The sequence below is a fragment of the Natrix helvetica genome, assembly GCF_964273705.1.
Source record: "Natrix helvetica genome assembly, chromosome: W".
Classification (NCBI taxonomy): Eukaryota; Metazoa; Chordata; class Lepidosauria; order Squamata; family Natricidae; genus Natrix; species Natrix helvetica.
In genome coordinates this window covers 21850713-21867164 of record NC_138555.1, presented here as the reverse complement: position 1 = coordinate 21867164, position 16452 = coordinate 21850713, and the positions used below count along the sequence as shown (strand labels likewise).

At 54.3% G+C, this 16452-nt stretch overlaps 1 protein-coding gene across 3 annotated transcripts in view; it reads right to left on the bottom strand.

Moving 5' to 3' along the window:
- The window catches only part of LOC309400756 (cullin-2-like), a 218765-nt gene that overhangs the window by 183731 nt on the left and 18582 nt on the right, over positions 1-16452 (bottom strand). The window lies entirely within an intron of this gene.

Here is a 16452-nt window from a genome sequence, read left to right as displayed (position 1 = left end):
CCTGGGCACAGCACGGAGACGGCCTTGGTCGCGTTGGTGGATGATCTCTGGAGGGCCAGAGATAGGGGTTGTTCCTCTATCCTGGTCCTATTAGACCTCTCGGCGGCTTTTGATACCATCGACCATGGTATCTTGTTGCGCCGACTGGAGGGGTTGGGGGTCGGGGGCACCGTTTTACGGTGGTTCGGCTCCTACCTTTCCGGCCGGACGCAACGTGTGTTGACAGGGGAGCAGAGGTCGACTCTGTGCCCCCTTACCTGTGGGGTGCCACAGGGGTCGGTCCTCTCGCCGCTCCTGTTCAACACATATATGAAGCCGCTGGGTGAGATCATCCGTGGTTTCGGGGTGGGATACCATCTGTACGCTGATGATACTCAGCTGTACATTTCCACCCCGAACCACCCCAACGAGGCCGTCGAAATGATGTCCCGGTGTGTGGAAGCCGTACGGGTCTGGATGGATGACAACCGACTCAAGCTCACCCCTCCAAGACGGAGTGGCTGTGGGTTCCGGCCCCCCGGTTCAACCAGTTAATTCCATCTCTGGCCATCGGGGGCGTTCAACTTGCCCCGGTGGAGCGGGCGCGCAATTTGGGCGTCCTCATTGATGCTCGGTTGTCCATGGATGACCATGTGACAGCCGTGGCAAGGGGGGCGTTCCACCAGGTTCGCCTGGTGCGCCAATTGCGCCCCCTATTGGACCGGGATGCCTTGCGCACAGTCACTCATGCGCTGGTGACGTCTCGCCTGGACTACTGTAACGCTCTCTACATGGGGCTTCCCTTGAAATGCACTCGTAGACTACAGTTGGTCCAAAACGCGGCCGCGCGGGTAATTATGGGGAGTACAAGGTACTCCCATGTGACACCTTTCCTGCGCGAGCTGCACTGGCTCCCTGTGGTCTACCGGGTGCGTTTCAAGGTCTTGATAACGATCTTTAAAGCGCTCCATGGCTCAGGACCTAGCTACTTGCGGGATCGTATCCTGCCCCATACATCCCTGCGACCAATTCGCTCGCACAGAGAGGGACTCCTCCAGGTGCCATCCACCAGACAATGTCAGGGGGCAGCGTCTAGGAGTAGAGCCTTCTCCGTTGCGGGCCCAGCCCTGTGGAATGACCTTCCCCCGGATATTAGGATTACCTCTGACCTCCGCGTCTTCCGGATAAAGCTCAAGACGCACCTATTTCAAGTAGCTGGCCTGGCTCAACCATAGTTCGTTCACACTGCTCCTGACGGGTTTTTTAATTTTTGTGACTTTTAGACTTTTATTAGGGGATTTTAAACTATGTTTTAACTGTCTTTTCTTATCTTCATACCTCCTCCATGTACGCGTGTTCGTTTATTCTGTGTGTGTATTGTCCATATTGTTTTTTATGTGTTTTATTGTATGCCGCCCCGAGTCCTTCGGGAGAGGGTGCGGCTAAGAAATAAATTTATTATTATTATTATTATTAATCAGTTTTATGGAGTCCAAAATTTGTTTCCAACCGTAGCAATAGCACTTAGACTTATATACTGCTTCACAGTGCTTTACAGCCCTCTCTAAGCTGTTTACAGAGTCAGCATATTGCCTCCAACAATCTGGGTCCTCATTTTACCAACCACCAAAGGATGGAAGGCTGAACCAGTCAGGATCAAAGGAATCACACTCCTGGCAATATGAGCAGAGTTAGCCTGCCAAACTGCATTCTAACCACTGCACCACCACGGCTCTTGAAGCATCTAGTAGTCAGCTAGATGCTCCTGAGTGACTCACAAACACAGCCAAATGATAACAGTATCCTTCACTTGCACATAGTATTAAAATGTATGCAAACTATAACTATAGAGTAGAACCTTCGCTTAGCTAAACTTGAGTTTACACATTATAGCAGGGGTGTCAAACACAAGGCCCGCAAGGTGGTTAGAACTGTCCCTTGGGGATGCCCTGAAAGCAGGTCGACCGGGCACCAATCACCACCTCCTATGCGCACACCCAGGGGCCAGGGCTGAGGTGGCAGGACAGCCCCATGGGTCAGATCTAAGGCCAGGCACAGGAAACAACAGTGTCCGTGACCCGGGTTCACTTCTCGCTCAAGTATCTGGCAGCAGCCCACCAGCCGAGGGGCTCCACAGTTTTTCCAGTGTGCTTTATAGTACTCTAGGACATTCATAATAGTTCTCATATTATTTTTCAACTGTCTTTTCAGTAAGAAGCCATTCTGGTCCGGATGTATAAATTCATTTAAAATTCTTTTTAATCTTTCTGAAATTATGGAGGCAAATATTTTGTAGTCAACATTTAATAGTGATATTGGTCTATAATTTTTTATCTGTTGATGGTCTGTGTCTTCTTTTGGTATTAGTGTGATATATGCTTCTGACCAGGATTTAGGTAGTTTGGCCTATGATAGTGCCTTGTTATATACTGTGTTTTTCGGACTATAAGATGCACCAAGATTTTGAAGAGGTAAATTTTTTTAAACAGTTTTTTTACTCTGCAGGCCTCCCAAACCCTCTGCACAGCTCGTTTTTTGTGAAAAACGGAGAATGCACAGAATTTGAGAGGCCTCCAAATTGCTCCTGGGGGCTTGGGGGGGGGGGGATGAGCAAAAAATGGGCCCATTTTTAGCAAAAAAAAACAAGGCATGCATAGGCTTTGGGAGGCCTGCAAAGTGCTCGGGGGGGGGGGCAAAAACAAGCAAAAAAAGGCCCTTTTTCACAAAAACAGGCACATTTTTTTCCAAAAAACCCCAGGAGATGCATAGGCTTTGGGAGGCCTGCAAAGTGCTCCTGGGGGCTAGGGAAGGCAAAAACAAGTAAAAACTGGTGCATTTTTTTGCAAAAAATGGGCCCGTTTTTTGCCAAAAAAACAACAACCCAGGACATGCATAGGCTTTGGGAGGCTTATAGAGTGCTCCTGGGGGCTTGGGGGGGGGTGTGGAAGAGCAAAAAAAAGCCAGTTTTTCACTCGTTTTTGCCCTCCCCAGCCCCCAGGAGCACTTTGCAGGTCTTCCAAACCCTCTGTGCGTCCATTTTTGCGAAGGGTGCAGGGTTTCGGGAGGCCAAAAATGCTGTATTCAGTGTGTCAGGTTCCAAAGGGTTAATAAAAACAGCCAAACACAGAGATGGTTTGAAAATGCAGTTTATCTTCCTATGGCACGAACTGACCAACAAAGCACTAAGGCAATGAATAAATTGTCAGAGCTGACACCCAGTGCTCCCCACCACCTTTTATAGTTACTTGGTAATTAGGCTAAACCCCACCCCCACACACGCACACACCCATCACCTCGTGACCCAGAGTGAAAACCACCCGGCAATCAATCATGGATTGTTCTCAGTCAGTTATCTGTTCTGGAACAGATAACTGGAACAGGCTGACTTTTAGTACAGTAAATAGGAGTTTCTCTGAGTAGCATTTTTAGTACAGTAAGTAGGAGTTTCTTTGAGTAATGCTTTTAGTACTGTAAGTAGGTGTTTTTTGAGTAACGTTTTAGTACAGAAAGTAGGAGTGTCTTGAGTAACGTTTTAGTACTGTAGCTGGGAGTGTCTCTCTGAGTAACTTTTTTTTTAGTACTGTAAGTACTAAACCATCTCTTTGAGTAACATTTCTAGTACTGTAGCTAGGAGCGTTTTTTCTGAGTAATGTTTTTTAGTACAGTAAGTAGGTATTTCCTTGAGTACTGTTTTTAGTACAGTAAGTAGGTGTTTCCTTGAGTACTGTTTTTAGTACAGTAAGTAGGAGTGTCTTTGAGTAACGTCTTTAGTACTGTAGCTAGGAGTGTTTCTCTGAGTAATGTTTTCAGTGCAGTAAGTAGGCGTTTCTTGAGTAATGTTTTTAGTACTGTAAGTAGGAGTTTCTCTGAGCAATGTTTTTAGTACAGTAAGTAGGAGTGTCTTTGAGTAACGCTTTAGTACTGTAGCTAGGAGTTTCTCTGAGTTACGTTCTTAGTGTAGTAAGTAGGAGTGTTTTTTGAGTAACGTTTTTTTAGAACTGTAGCTAGGTGTGTTTCTCTGAATATTTTTTTTTAGTACTGTAGCTAGGAACAGGAAAGCTAGGAAAGGTGTGTTGAGGTGTAGGATGGAGGTGTAGACGGCGCGGCAGTAGCTCGCAGCAGCCACTCCAGATCCAAAATGGTGCTATTTTTATGTTATATCCCGTCCCACAAAACATATGGATGTCAGAGCAACTGGCGTTTACGTGTACCTTCGGCAGACACTATGGAAATACAGAAACAACTCCAACACCATTAATGATGTTTTGCGGGAGAATCTGCGCAACCTCGGCTTGCTCTGAGATCCAGGCTCTCAGACCCTGGCATCGTCAGAAGCCAATGGATGGAGGATGGGGCATCGGAAGCGGTGCGAGAGAAAGCGGAAGCGCGGAAAGCAAGCAGGGGTTAATACTAGGCTAAAGGCAAACCCTAGCCGGCCTGCTCTGCCATCCATCCTGCTAGCAAATGTCTTCTCCCTGGACAATAAATTAGATTACATCAGACTCCAGCAAGCTACACGACATGAGTACAGACACTACTGCATCTTTGTTTTCACAGAGACATGGCTGAGTGATAGAGTTCCGGATGCTGCTATTCAGCTGGACAGGTTAACTGCGTTTCGTGCCGACAGAAATGCAGCTCTGTGCGGTAAGACTCGTGGCGGTAGACTGTGTGTATACATCAACACAGAATGGTGTAAAAACTCTGTCCTCGTTTCCACCTACTGCTCACCGCTTGTGGAGTTTATGGTTGTGAGATGTAGACCTTTTTATTTACCCAGGGAATTCACCACTGCTATTATACTCAGCATGTATATTCCACCTAGCGCTAATGCTAAGGAAGCACTCTGTATATTTCACCGGACCATCAACGAACTGCAGAACACACGCCCTGATGGATTGTTTATTGTTGCCGGAGATTTCAATCATGCAAATCTCAGGACTGTGCTCCCTAAATTTAATCAAAATGTGGACCTTGCAACCAGAGGGGAAAACACGCTGGATGTTGTTTATACAAACATCCTGGGTGCATATCGGGCGAAGCCCCGCCCCCACCTTGGCTACTCAGGCCACATCTCTATTATGCTAATTCCAGCATACAGACCACTCATCAGGCGTTCAAGACCAGTTCGGAAACAGGTGAGGACCTAGCCAGCAGAAGCCATCTCTGCTCTTCAGGACTGCTTTGAATGCACTGACTGGGACATGTTCAGGGAGTCTGCAACCAATGGTGACTCCATTGACTTGGAGGAGTACACATCGTCAGTGTCTGGCTATATCAGCAAGTGCATTGATGATGTCACAGTCTCCAAGAAAATTCTCTCACACTCCAACCAGAACCCATGGTTAACTGGAGAGGTGCGTGCTCTACTGAAAACCCAAGGTTCTGCATTCAGGGCAGGTGATAAAGCAGCCCTAAGAACAGCGAGAGCCAATCTGTCCCGGCCCATCAGAGAAGCAAAGCGTGTACATGCCCAGAGCATCCACCAACAACTCACGAACCACGGTGACACACGGCGTATGTGGCAGGGCATCCAAGCCATCACTAATTACAGAACATCACCACCTGCCTGCGAGAGTGATGGCTCACTTCCAGATGTGTTAAACAGCTTCTATGCCCGTTTCGAAGCACAGAAAGAACGTTGGTCTTACCTGAACGTGTCTTTTCAGGGTAGGAGGGGGAGTGGTCACGTGTGGGTATTCTCATAGCCTGATTGGTCCAAAGACTGAGAGCAAACGCTTAAATACTCCTGGCTTTCCTTTCCTTCACATTTCCTCGAAGGCGAACAGCAGAACTGTAACAATAAACACAAACAACACAACCTCCCTCCCCAGGAGGACCCCGGGCTCCCCTTGGCCCCAACAGCAAAAATAGGGCGGGTCGTGACCACTCCCCCTCCTACCCTGAAAAGACATGTTTAGGTAAGACCAACGTTCTTTTTCCAGTGTAGGAGGGGGAGTGGTCACGTGTGGGACATACCAAAGCCCAGTCCCAAGGGAGGGATAACTCAACCAATAACTATGGCCCAAGGGGAGTATCTGCTACCACCCTTTGTAACACTCTTCTCCCAAAGGCAGCATCCGCCGAAGCGAACAAATCCAGACGATAATGTCTGATGAACAGTGTCGGGGACGCCCAAGTGGCGGCCCGACAGATGTCCTCAAGGGGGGCCCTAGTGGCCCACGCCGCCATAGTCGCGGCACTTCTAGTGGAATGGGCCGTTATCCCTGAGGGGACGAGATGCCCCGCCGCCGCATATGCCTCTTGGATGGCTTGACGCAGCCAACGGCCAATGGTGGCCGAAGACACCCTAGCCCCCAAGGTCCTGGGTTGAAAGGACACAAACAAGGCCTCCGACCTGCGGAGCTCCTCCGTCCGCCGGAGATAAATGCGCAAGGCCCGATGAACATCCAGACGGTGCCAGAGCCGTTCCCTATCTGAAGAAGGCCCCGGACAAAAGTCCGGCAGAACAATCTCCTGAGCCCTGTGAAACGGAGTGTTCACCTTCGGAAGAAAGGTAGGGTCAAGCCGAAGCACTACCCTATCCGAATGAAAGTGGCAGAGATCATCTTTGGATGATAAGGCGCCCAGCTCCGAGATACGCCGAGCGGATGTAATCGCCACAAGAAAAACTACCTTAAGGGACAAGAACCTGAGATGAACCGACCTGAGCGGCTCAAACGGGGCCCCCGTCAAGGCCCTGAGGACCAGGGGCAGGTCCCACGTGGGGAACCTGTGAACAGGGGGAGGCCGGAGATTAGCCGCCCCCTTAAGAAACCTCTTGATCAGTGGAAGATGAGATAGCGAGGAGGACCCCACTCCCCCCAGAACTGAAGATAGAGCAGCCACCTGGCGCCGCAAGGTGTTGTGCGACAGACCGTTCTCTAAGCCCTTCTGCAAGAAATCTAAAACATTAGGAATGGTGGCCCTAGTCGGAGAGATCTGATGATGGGAGCACCACCTCACGAACGCGTCCCAAGTCGAATTGTAGATACGGTTCGTGGACGGACGCCTGGAAGGCTCGATGGTACGGATGACCCCAGAGGACAGCTGGGCCGCCCTCAGTAATCCCCGTTCAACAACCATGCGGTCAGATGAAGCCACTGGGGCTCCGGATGGATCAGGACCCCCTGGCGCAAGATCACCTCCTCCCGTGGAATCCTCCACGGAGGAGCCACCGATAGTTGGGTGAGATCCGCGAACCAAGGTCTCCTGGGCCAAAAGGGGGCCACCACTATGACCAGAGCCTTCTCCGCCACCACCTTCCTGATAACCCCCGGTATGAGCGGAATTGGGGGAAAGGCGTATAGGAGGCCCGCCGGCCACCTGCTCCTGAGAGCGTCCGTCCCCTCCGCCCCCGGGACTGAAAACGAGTGAAGAACCGGGGCAGATGCGCGTTCGTTGGGGACGCAAAGAGATCCACCAGAGGCGCGCCAAACCGCCAGCAAATCTTTCGGAAAAGGTCCGGATGGATCTGCCACTCGCCATTGTCCAGCGTGGCCCGACTCAGCCAATCCGCCTGATGGTTGGAGAGGCCGGAGATGTGCTCCGAGACCAAGGACAAGAGGTGCCTCTCCCCCCAGGCGCCCAAACTCAGAGCCTCCAGCCAGAGCGCCCGAGACCGCGTTCCCCCCTGCCTGTGGGGAGGCGGGAAGGTCGGGATGTGAAGATAGGCCTCCGTGAGGTCTACTGACGCCAGGAAGGCCCCTCTCCTGATGCCCTGAAGAATAGACCTGAGTGAAGACATTTTGAAACGTTTGTACACCAAGAAACGGTTCAGACGATTGAGATACAGAAGTGCTCGCCAACCCCCCGAACTCCTCGGAACCACAAACAGGTCGAAGCAGTGGCCCAGTCCCCGATCCGACCGGGGAACAAACTCCACCGCCTGAATGTCCAGGAAATTTATGATTGCCTGATCCCTCAGGCGGCGGCGCTCCAGGCTCCGCGACGGAGGGAACGACCTGAAAAAGTCCGGGGGTGGGAAGAGAAACTCTAACCTGAGGCCCTGGCGCACCGTGGACTGCACCCAAGAGTCGGACGTGAAGCCGTCCCAACGATCCGCATAGAGAGCTAGACGGCCGCCTGTGGGACGACTCAGGTTCGAGTCACCACCTCTGTGGCACGGGCGACCGCCGCCCCCACGAAAAGGACGGCCGGTCTGATGCTGGAACCTACCCCGGTCCTAATAGGGCTGCCGCGAAAACTGCCTGTCAGACCTAAAGGAAGGGAGCGTTGTTGATGATCAAACTTAGGGGCCCTGTAAGACTGCCTGCGGCAAGGATGAGACCGCTTTAGAACCTTGTTTCAGACAAGAATTGGATCAAGAATCGCCCCAAAAAGGTTGGTGCCCCTGAAAGTGACAGCCGCCAGATTCCATTACGGAGCCCCAAATTGGCGGCAGGAAGACGCCGAGGTGGCCAAGGCGCTGGACGCGAACTCCACTGAGTCCAAAGTAGCGTCCGCTGAAATTGGGCGGCAGCAATAATTTTAAGGCCCTGATGTAACCGTTCGTCCTGGATCAGAATGCGATCCTGGAGCTGGTGAAGCCAAACGACCGAAGCTCGGTTGAAATATGAAGCCGTGGCTGCCGATTCAATGGTCCAAGCCGTGGCATCAAAATTCTCCCGCAGGTAAGTCCCGCCCGCTTAATTCCAGGCTTCCACTCACCTGCCGCGTCCCCAGACCCCACTGGGGAGGAAAGACCAGGGTGACCACCGGACCGTCAATGGGGGGCAGATGAATGGTCTTTGCAAAGGCCTGTTCTCCATTATAGAGGTGACTATCCTTACCCCCAGGGTTAGAAAAATTGCAGGGGCGGGACTACTGATAGGTTAGCACCTCCAAGAATAAAGGAGGGGCTGGACACTTCCTTGTTTGTGGCCGAGTTCGAGACCATGGCCATATCAGGGTCCCTGGGTGATGGGACTGTAGGGTCACCCGTGCGCACTTGGTGGCCTTTCTAGCCTCGCTCAGAAGGACCTAGAGCATGGCCGGGGGGAAAAACCCCTTGGGTGGAGGACTCTCGGCCCTAGAGCTCACCACGTCCTCAGAGAACCCCACATCCCGGGGAGTCCCCTCCCCCATGGCAGAGGTCTCGCTTACCATAGACGGAGACGATGCTCTATACTGAGATATAGCATGGCATGAGCTCCTATCCCCCTGAGCGATGCCCTAACAATGGCAGACGACTGAGGCTCCTAAAGCTTTTAGGGGGGTGATCTAAATCCTCCACCCCCCCTATAGGCCAAGGTCAGGTCTTGAGGTGCCAACCTGCGTGAGGAACCACGCCAACCCCGGAGAGACAGAGGGGGAAGGAGAAAAGGAGACCTCCCCCGCCTGTAGGGTTGGAAGGGACCTTGGAGGTCATCTAGTCCAACCCCCTGCTCACACAGGAGTCCTGTACTAGGGATTTGAACCGCCAAACTGTCGACTTCCCTGATCAACAAGCTCAGTTTCTTAGCCACTGAGCCACCTCAACAGGCCGAATACCTGCGGAACCTGGGCGGAGAGACAGAGGGGGAGGAAGGGCTGAAGCCTCTAGGAGGGGAATGTTCCGATCGGGCCTGATGGGTGAACGAGGCCTGCTGGCAGAACCCCGCCCCGCAGATCTGGCCTGCCTTCCAGCCCCGGTAAAGGCCCTCTCCAATGCTCTATGTCTCCTAGCCTCCTCTCGGTGGAGGCCCTGGAAGATCGCTGGGCCCACCCCTGGATTAACCGAGGGATCCCCGGGCCCCCCTTACTTACTTCCCTTCGCGCCGGGCCTTCAGCCTGGCCCTGGGGAATAGTCGCGTTCTGTTCCATCGCCCACACTCACGTGTCCTGGAGCTTTGGAGATTGTAGAGAGAAGGCCGCTGTAGGCCCTACCAGAGCCTGGACCCATGCTGCTAGGCCACCCGCCTCCGACCAGGCCCCCAGTAGGCCTCCAAACGTGGCGGGATCCTCGCGCACGTGGCGCGATCCAACATGGCCACCGGGACTCTGGCGCGGCAAAGAATAGCCAAAAAAACCGCGCGTCCCGGCTCTCCCGGCCTCCAGTAGCAGCGGCGATGGCTTGGCGGCTCTCCGGGGTCCCGCGGCAGGCCCGCGCACACTCCCCCTTCGCTCGCCCATCTCAGACACAAAGGATCGCACCCGGGCAAAAAAACGCCTCTTCCAGCGATCGGCGGCTTCTCTCGCTGCCCAAAAACCTCGTGGAGCCGAATTTTTCCTCTTTAACGAGAACGATCGGCATGGCTGCAGCAGCTCGAGAGCCGGCACCCCAGCGGCCCCGGGGGTCGGGCTAGGCTCTGTGCTCGCGGATGGGAGGTCTGGATCCCCAAGGGGCCCTCCCCAGACCGCCCAGAGGCAGAAACTGCCCCTTGGACTACAGCTGCAAACTTTTCAAACTTTTATTTTAAATATAAAAAGTTTTAAAATGCCCAATTAGCCAAATCCAGACCAAATTAGATAAGGAAATCCACAAACTACTAAATCTTCTATCTACTTACAGATTCTCAAGTGATTGGACCAAAAAGGACTGAGAGGAAACTGGGAAGGAAAGGAAAGCAGGAGTATTTAAGCTTTTGCTCTCAGTCTTTGGACCAATCAGGCTGTGAGAATACCCACATGTGACCACTCCCCCTCCTACACTGGAAAATGTGATTGATGACCTCAGCGAGAGGGGAGGGGGCACAGGGGTAAAGGTCAGACGCCATTAAGTGTGATTTAGTTTCAGCTACACAGAAGTCCGTGCCAAGATGTTAGTCCTAATAAACGAATGGGTTTTTTAAAAATTTCGTCTCGGGGCTCGTAAATTAATTAGGGCAACTCTTGGAACCTTCACATTGAGCATATCACCCGATGGGCTGGAGTCAACTGGTATAGGGGCTGGTTGACTCGCCCTGTGTGACTTCTCCTGGCTGCCCCTCACGCTCTTCCTGGCCACCCCCTTTTTTTTCCTTGGTGTGCTCACGGACACTGTATGCCGTGGCCTCCTGCATCGGAAACATGTTCTGGGTAGCCGGATGGGCGTTGTCAGTCCAGCTGCCATCAGGGATGGAGGTTGCTCCATGGAAACCGCTGTGGGTTGCAGGGGTTTTGGGGCAACTCTGATACGACACATCTGTTGCAGTCTTTGTCCTCGACTACCCCTCTCCCGTCCTGGCTTATCCTCGTAGAATTCTATAGCTCATTCCGTGGCAGCCTGGAACCATGCAGTCAGTCTAGGTGGCAACTCTCTGTAGACGCAGGCCCGGTGTAGTGTTCGGTCAAGACCGGTCTTAAAGTAATGCACCACCAACCTCTCTGGCCATATCCTCACTTTGCTGGCCAGGCGCCAGAACTCTCTGATGTATTCAGCTACTGGCTTCTCTTGTTGTCTTGTAGCCTGCAATTCTGCTTCCACCCACTGGATCCTGGTGGTATCTTCAAACCTCTCCCGCAGTGCCATCAGGAACAGACCAATGTCCGTGAGTTCCACAGCATGATCCCAATACAGCTCAGCCACCCAGTCAGCAGCCTCTCTGTTCATCACTGCCATCACGTCCATCACCATGTCCCACTGTGACGTATACATATGGCCGTAACACCCGGCCTAAGAAGAGAGCCACTCGTCCCGGGCTACCGTCAAACGTAGCCTGTATTGCCGGTGGGTCCCAGCATCCCATCACTCCGGGCCCATAACCAGCTGGAGACCCCCTCTGGGTAAGGAGAGGGTGAGGTGCATAGCTCTCTTGCGCCGCTCGTCTCTCACAGGTGTCCCGGGCTTCTTGGTGTAAAAGTAGCCCAGGATGCTGATCTCCTACTCTTGCGGCCACTTGGGCACCATACCGTTCTGGATTGGTTATGCTGGACTGTCCAACGACTACCCCTGCCTGTTGGGATCCATGTTCCAGGGACCCTCTCCAACCACTGCCACGTCCATTATCTCGGAAGCCCACTGCCCCAAGCCTTTCCTGCAGGATCTGTAGAGTTGGCCTGTCCACCGCGGTGGTCTAACTCCAATCGTCATCTGAGCTGCGCCTTTCACGCCATTGGGCAAAATGGGTTCCAAAAGAGGTGAGCTGGGGAGCATGGGGTGGTAAGCCTCTGTGGTCCTGAGCCGCTGGCAAGCCCAGAGACCAATCCCCTGCATGAGATTGGCCCACACCGGCCTCTAGAGGTTCTGCTGTAGGTTTCCATGCCATCAAGTGGTCCTTAGACCTTACATCCAATGGTGCCTCTCCTGCTGGCCCTGACACAGCCTCCAGCAGAGTTGTATCAGTTGCCAAGGCAGACTCCTCCAAGCCCACAGCCTCCAACCCAAGCACTGTACCTTCAGCCATGGTGTGAAGGGAGGAGGAGGAGCTTCCGGGAATGGCGGCTGACTTCTGAGCTCCGAAAATGTTACGGAGCTCTTTGACGGAGGAGGGGCTGCTGCCGGCCCTTTTTTCCACCCGAGGGCCGGGATTTAGACTCAACAACCACCCTGGCTTTCTTTAGGACCTAAATTGGTCCGTCAGGGTGGTCGAATAGCCAGAGGAAGAGTGAGGAAGGCACCGGCTCGAATGGGGATCGCGGTTGGAGTTAGAGGCCGATAATGGCGGCGGCAACGGCAACGGCAACGGCGGCGGCAGAGGAAGAATGGGACGTCGCTACTAAACGAGACACCGTTACTAAAAGCCCCTCTGCGGCAGCAGAGGTGGCTCGAGACGCCAAACAGCCTGGTGAGAGCCGTCGGAGGGCGGAGCGGGGGCTGAGGGAGGCTCGAGACGCCGGAGGCCGATGGAAGGCCTGCGAGAGGGCCGTAAGTCGGCCGGAACGGCGCTCGGGCCAGGAGCAGCGGCTGAGGTTCGCTGAAGCACGGGGAGGCAGGCTACGGCCGGGACTAGATGCTGGAAGTCTGTGCTGGAGCTTGGCAGAACGGGGGGAGACCTGTGGCACCAGGGGCAGGGTAGGGCTTGCCCTGGAGACAGACAGGAGGCTTTTACCTGGCAGGCAGAGGATCCATCGGCCTCTTGCCAGCTGCCTGCCATGGCTTATGCCCAGGCTCCCCTCGCTGACCACCTGCTATCATCTGCCCGCCCGACATCTGACATCCTGCTACTTATAACTGTTCCCAGCTGACTATTGGTGTGCACCTGCCAGATTACCCCTACCATCTCTCTCCCTCCTACCCTTGCCATTTTACTTTTCATCAAATACTCATCACAGACTATCTGCCCTTTACCGCCTACCATGGACCGCATCCTGGCCTCCATCCATCATCCATCTACCATCCGACCTCCTGACCAGCATATTTTTTCCACCTAGATGTGACCGTGGACATTGCTTTCCCCCCATATGGAATCCTGGCTTATTGACTTTTTAACATCAACAGCACCCTGACTCTGTTATAGCTTTTATCACCATGTATTCGAGGTCAGACTTGCTCCTACTGCGGGAGTCCCCCCTCTCGCAGGCATGGCCCTTTGCCCTCTCAAGGGCCCACCTTGATGACGGGTTTGTTAACCCAGAGAGGTGGAGGAAGCGCAGACTTAGGGGGTTTTTAACGAAGTGTTTTTTATCTTTTTTAGGGGGCTCCAGGGTGGGTGGGTGGGCTAACCAGGCCAGGAGGGGGACTAGTGCCAGCCGAACAGGTGAGGTCAGGAGGGAAGTGAGCGGAGTAGGGGGGGGGGGAAGGAGAATGACACTCCAATAGAGGGTTGCCTTATTACAACGGTCGTGGGGAGGGGTGGATGCGAGGATAGAAGAAGATCTCGTAGTTGGTTGGGAGACCGTGGCTGTTGGACACGCCCGGTCGCTTGTACCAACCCCCGCAGTCTAGGTGGCCAGGACCTACAGAGCCAGGGCCTGAGGCTGATGCTTTGCAATGCAAGGTCCGTTGTCAACAAGGCCCCTCTCATCAATGAGTTGATCTTGGAGGGGGAGCTGGACCTTGCAGGGATAATGGAGACCTGGCTGGGCCACGAGGGTGGTTTACCCCTCGTGGAAATGTGCCCACCGGGCTTCCATGGATTCCATCAGCCCCGGGCCCTGGGTAAGGTTGGTGGGGTGGCGGTAGTTATACGGGAGAGTCTGGAGCCGAGGGAGTTCACTGTGCCACAGATATCCGGGTGTGAATCCCTTGGTGTGAAATGGGGCCCAGGGAGGCAGTGGGGCTTGCTGATTGTATACTTGGCTCCTCGCTATGTGTCAGCAGCCCTGCCCGAGCTCCTCGAGCTGATCTCAGAGACGGCAGTTGAGACCCCCAAACTCCTGGTTATGGGGGACTTCAACCTGCCGTCGACGGGGGAAGCGTCCGAGGTGGCTCGGGAGTTCATGGCTTCCATGACAGCCATGGATCTGACCCAATTAATTCAGGGCCCCACACACGAGGGCGGCCACACGCTGGACCTTGTTTTTGTATCTGGGCAGTGGACGAGTGATCTGGGAATAGGGGATTTGGTCGTTACCCCCCTGTCATGGTCAGATCACTCATCTCTTCGGCTCGACTTCCCTGGCGCTACCCCCCGCCGCGGGGAGGCGGAACCAGACTGTCCAAGATGGTTCCGCCCCAGGCGCCTGATGGAACCAGATAGGTTCCAGACGGAGCTTGGGCCACTTCCTGTAGCCCTGACCCGCTCTCGGACGGAGGATCTAGTGGCTGCCTGGAATAGGACGGCTGCTGGAGCCTTGGACCGGGTTGCGCCTTTGCGGCCTCTCCTGCGGCAACGAACCACCCTGGCTCCTTGGTTTACCGAGGACCTAAGGGTGATGAAACGCCGCAGGAGACGACTAGAGAGCAGGTGGAGGTCCTCGCGCTCCGAATCTGAGCGAACACAGGTAAGAGCCTATTTACGGACCTACCTTGTGGCACTAAGAGCGGCCAAACATAGACATTGTGCCGCTCTTATTGCGTCCGCCGATAACCGCCCTGCCGCCCTGTTTCGGGTGACCCGCTCCCTCTTATCACAGAGGCCGCGGGAAGCCCCTCTACAGGGCAGAGCAGAGGAGTTTGGGGAATATCTGCAGGAGAAAATCGCTCAGATCCGGAGTGGATGGGCCCCCTTCAGTGGACCAGAGGAGACGTCAGAAGCGAGTCTTGAGGGACCACACTGGGAGGAGTTTGACTCTGTTGCCCCCGAGGATTTGGACAGGTTACGTGGGCGGCTGCAAGCCACTACATGTTTATTGGACCCGTGCCCCTCCTGGCTTGTACTGGCATCCTGGGAGGTTACACGAGGCTGGCTCCTGGGTCTAGTGAACGCTTCACTGGGCGAGGGGTCCTTACCGGCCGCCTTGAAAGAGGCGGTGGTGAGGCCCTTACTCAAGAAGCCTTCCCTGGACCCGACGGAACTAGCTAATTATCGTCCTGTCTCCAACCTTCCCTTCTTAGCGAAGGTTGTAGAGAGTGTGGTGGCACAGCAATTTCCACGGCACCTGGAGGAAACCGATTATCTAGACACGCGCCAGTCCGGTTTCCGACCCGGTCACAGCACGGAGACGGCCTTGGTCGCGTTGGTTGATGATCTCTGGAGGGCCAGAGATAGGGGTTGCTCCTCTATCCTGGTCCTATTAGATCTATCAGCGGCTTTTGATACCATCGACCATGGTATCCTATTGCGCCGGCTGGAGGGGATGGGAGTAAGGGGCACCGTTTTACGGTGGTTCGGCTCCTACCTCTCCGACCGGACGCAATGTGTGTTGGCAGGGGAGCAGAGGTCGACCCTGAGGTCGCTCACTTGTGGGGTGCTGCAGGGGTCGGTCCTCTCGCCCCTTCTGTTCAACACATATGTGAAGCCACTGGGTGAGATCATCCGTGGTTTTGGGGTTGGATACCACCTGTACGCTGATGACACACAGCTGTACATTTCCACCCCAAACCACCCCAACGAGGCCGTCGAAATGATGTCCCGGTGCTTGGAAGCCGTTCAGGTCTGGATGGGGGACAACAGACTCAGGCTCAACCCCTCCAAGACAGAGTGGCTGTGGCTACCGGCGCCTCGGTTCAACCAGTGGACTCCATCGCTGGCCATAGGGGGCGAGCAACTGCCCCCTGTGGAACGGGCGTGCAATTTGGGCGTCCTCCTAGATGCCCGGCTGTTGATGGATGACCATGTGGCAGCCGTGGCAAGGGGGGCGTTCCACCAGGTTCGCCTGGTGCGCCAATTGCGCCCCCTATTGGACCGGGACGCCTTACGCACAGTCACTCATGCGCTGGTGACGTCCCGTCTGGACTACTGCAATGCCCTCTACATGGGGCTCCCCTTGAGATGCACCCGAAGACTGCAGCTAGTTCAGAATGCGGCCGCGCGGGCTATCATGGGGAGTACTAGGTACTCCCACATAACACCTCTCCTGAGCGAGCTGCACTGGCTGCCTGTGGTCTTTCGGGTGCGTTTCAAGGTGTTGATCACCATCTTCAAAGCGCTCCATGGCACAGGACCTAGTTACCTGCGGGATCGCTTCCTACCACATACATCCCTGCGACCAATTCGCTCTCACAGGGAGGGACTCCTCCGGGTGCCGTCC